The sequence below is a fragment of the Pinus tabuliformis genome, chromosome 8, assembly GCF_031772625.1.
Source record: "Pinus tabuliformis cultivar Carrire ecotype Pingquan chromosome 8, CPIR1, whole genome shotgun sequence".
NCBI classification, from domain to species: domain Eukaryota; kingdom Viridiplantae; phylum Streptophyta; class Pinopsida; order Pinales; family Pinaceae; genus Pinus; species Pinus tabuliformis.
The window spans coordinates 1,257,546,685-1,257,551,119 of NC_142294.1; positions in this window are offsets into that span (position 1 = coordinate 1,257,546,685).

Here is a 4,435-nt window from a genome sequence, read left to right on the forward strand (position 1 = left end):
CATCTAACTCCATGGATTTGAAGAGCTTGAAGAGTTTCAAGTTGCATAAGTTCCCGTAGAGCAATAAGTTGACTATTTCTTTTCCTAGAATTTTGCACTCAAGAATATACCTTATTTGCTAATTTCTCAACAAATAATAATTCAGGTATTTTTTTTGAAGCATCTGATGCGGCTAAAGCTTCACGATGAGCAATGCAATGAACACCTATAAGATTAGGTACATCTTTTTTCAAGAAAGTAATAAAACCATTTTCATTACCAACCATTGAAGAAGCGCCATCTGTGGAAACTCCTGTCAATATTTCTTTTGAAAGGCCCCTTGATTCCATTAAATGTTTCATTGCATCATAAGTTGTTTTCCCTCTTCCATCACAAAAATTTATCAGTTTTAAAAACTGTGAAATTGGACGACCCAATCCTTTTGAGTTTAAAAACGTGGCATAAACCACAAGATGTTTTTCTAAACAATGGTCTGTACTTTCATCTAACATCAATGAAAAGAAGGGCTATCTAGCATTTTGGAAATTTGCAGCTCTTCAAGATATTGAGATATAGAAAAAAGGAATTCTATTGTAGCCATGTGATTTGCATATGATGTGTAATCTTTGTTCTTTGGCATATTTGGGGTGTGTAAGGACATTTTAAACAAACAAAGAGACTCATATTTTGAGAGTTGTAGATCCTCTTGCACCATCCAATATACTAATTTCATAGTAGTGATTACTCTTTCTTTGTTCATATCATCAATGCATGTAATGCGTTCTCTAATAGACTTCGTCTTCTTCTCATTTCCACATAACCACTTTGCTTGTGAGAGTTTATGAATGCTTGAGCTAGCATGAACAACTACAGAATCATGCTACAATGTAGAGAAACCAATCACAATTACCCATGGCCCCATTGCCTTATGCATTTCACAATATATGCATTTCATAACTATTTTACCTTCATGCTTTGCCTCTCTCAACCACTTATACTTAGTTTTCCACTGGTCACGAAACTCCCTTTTTACTTTCATTTTTCTTTTCTTTTGGGTGCTAGGTTCTCCTTCATGAAATTCTTCATCACTTTCTTCATTATGCTGAAAGATATCATATTCTTCATTTTCCCCCAAGACATCTAAATCTTCATTTAGATCAAAATCATGATCTTCTTTATCAGGCAATGAAGCTTGAGATGTAGTAGACCATCCAAATAATTTTTAGATAGAAAGATGATTCCATTTTTTTAAAGACATTTTTGATATATAATACCTATATAATAAAAAAATTTATTTAGTATATTTGAATTTCATTTCATCAACTAAAACCATATTAAAAAAATAATCTTGTTGTGATTTCAAGAAAGGATATTAACCATGGAATATACCTATATATTCTTTTTAATTTTTAATAATATAACTGTTAATTCTTTATAATATTTAATAATTTATAGGTCAACTTTTTTCAATATTTACAATAAATTTTGTATTTTTTCTATCTATTTCAGTGATTTGTACATGCAAAAAAGTTGAATGTTTTAGCATAAATACATCTTCTGTTTGCATTGAATAATGGTGATTTCAACAACACTATTTCTTGGAGTTCAAAGTGGACATATTCAAATTTTTGAAAAAACACTAATTTTTTATTTGGTTTAAATTGTATTAAAACCATATATAAATACATTTTTTTCTCACATATTAAAAAAAAAATTATATATGAATTGAGTTACTCGTTAAACACTAGTATAATTTGCCCACAAAGTAGGTTGCTCTCATTTATGCTGGCCTAAAAAATTTGTAGAATTGTGGTTGTTGTCATGTTGTGGCCAATATCAAAACAAAAAATTTGACTATTTTTGAATTGTTTTGAAATGCCAACAAAAAGTATGAGGACAACCTATAAATCTTCATTGTAAATTTCTACTAAATATTGAAGATAAATGAAGGTGGAACATTTCTTTTAAGATAATCAATTTATATCTTCAAAAATATAAATCTTTAAAATAATTAATTTATGTATTAAAAGATACACTTTAAATAATGAAAATTTCTATTTCTATTTAAAAAAAATATAACCGAAAAATAGTAAAACTAACACCTAAATAAACAAATTCAAATAACTAAAGAGCAATAGACTATATAAACATAAAACAGTAAAAATTATAAACATAAATTAATGGAACTTGGTGTGGAAGACAATTTGGCTTAAAAAGTTCAATGGAAAAGGTAAATCCTCAAACTAATAAACATAAATTAATGGAACTTGGCATTGAAGACACTTTCGCTAAAACATTTAATGAAAAAGGTAAATCCTCAAACAGATATTGGGTTGTAGGACTGGTGTTTTGTAAATGTGAGACTTGTCACTTGAAAATTCAGCACGGACATTTCCAAAAAGGTGCTTACCACTCTTGATTACTGTACATCAAAATTTAAAGATGAGAGGAATATAATTTGAAAATGAGAAAAATATTATGATATCAAATAGTGTTACGAGTCTCCACCTATCTCCATTTAGAACAATTGCACGAGAAATATGAGTTCATTCATTCAAAATATTGTAAAATATAACTAGTGGCTAATCATCACATGGGTAAATTCCTTTCCCAACTTCTAACAATTCTTCGAAATACCATTAATCTATCTAATCTTTATATCAACTCCAGTAAGGTACTGTGGCTATTGAGGAGGAATTATGATACTCTCTCGTTGCAGGTAAAGGTCCTCTTCTTATTGGTTTTCTTTTATCCTAGCCACAGAATTTTAGAGTGTGATTTCTTTTCGCGAAGTTGTAGAAACCCTAACAAAATTTTTATTTTTTTTGGTTTTGTATATGTTCTCTAGATGCCAAGTCTGTTGTCAGTATAATGCTCCTTCTCCAAATTGTAGTCAACATACTCCTTGTGAATTCTTCTTTTAGGTTTCCTTAACATTGCTTGGGTTCTATTCACAAAATTGAATTAGGATTTCTTTTCATTTCCCTTAGAGAGGGTTTCAGAATTATCTGTGTTTAATATTGAATGTATGGGTATGGCGTATAGGTATGAAATGAGAACTATAGTTGTAATAATTTTATTATAATTTTTAAACACCCTTGGCTTTCCCTCTAAAGTGTAGCACACATTCCACTATATATATATATATATATATATATATATATATATATATATATATATATATATATATATATATATATATATATATATATATATAAACTTTTTCATGGCCCATATATACCCGCTTTCATCAATCTGAGCCGCAAGTCCTTAAAGCTAGGTGTGAGGGTAAAGATGATAGGAAGAAATTGTTATCCAGAGGTTCATATATTTGTTAGATGACGAGGTTCTAGGGTTTCTTTCTCTATCAATGTTCAATGTTGTGACAAACATAAAACACCCATCACAGAATAATAAAACCACAATCAAAATACACAAAGCCAAGCAAGATAGAGAAAGATTCAATTTATTAAAAAATAAAAATATAAAACACTACTGCCTAATAGAAAAACGAATAGAGGAGTAGAGCATCCCTCTCAAATATAAGTAGTGTGAATGAATGTCTATGGCTATCACTTACTCGTTACTTGGTCCGCTGAATTCTAGGTTCTGTAGCATTCGAAGTTCCAAACTTTGTAGAGTTTTGCTTATGCCTCTGCTCCTCACTAGAATTCACATTCCACAATAACTTACAATTGATTGGAATTTGCCACTTGGAGTTGGAAGTTGCAACTTGCAAGCGAATCACCGTAAGTTCGTAACATAACTAGGTAGTGGGTAGCTGGGAAGTCACTAACAGGATTAATTGCTATGCCATTTACCTCTTGAAAACTGGAAGTTGACATTTATGAATTAGTCCCGATAGTTGTAACTTGCGAAGTTGCGATACGGATCCAAGGATCATTAAATAAGATATTAATGATATTAATGAATCACGATTCACGATGATTCACTCTTTGAGTATTGAGTCTCACCATTCATGTTTAAATTTTAATGATGGTAAGTCGATTCTTCAACTCAAGGTTATATATATATATATATATATATATATATATATATATAATTAAAACTTTTCATTTTTTAATATGCTAGCCATATTGACGTTTTGAAAAATTATTGGCAAGTTACAAATGACATGTAGATTTTGAAATAGAAAGTATTTTACGTATAAAAATCCATTTAACAGCAAGTTACAAATGACTTGGAGATTTTTGAAATAAAAAGTATTTTACATGTAAAAATACATTTAACACCTGAACCAAGCACTAAGCCAATGATTGGCTTAGTTTGCTTAGTAACTTCTTGTTAAGAATTGACCATTACTTTCGTTTGCAATAAGAGAGCAACCGCATAGCAAATCGTACGCATCTTTTGATAGCGATGATCAACAAACAGCACATTTTGGGTGTCGAGATCAAACGCAAACTTCACGATTCCACATGTGAATATTTAGATT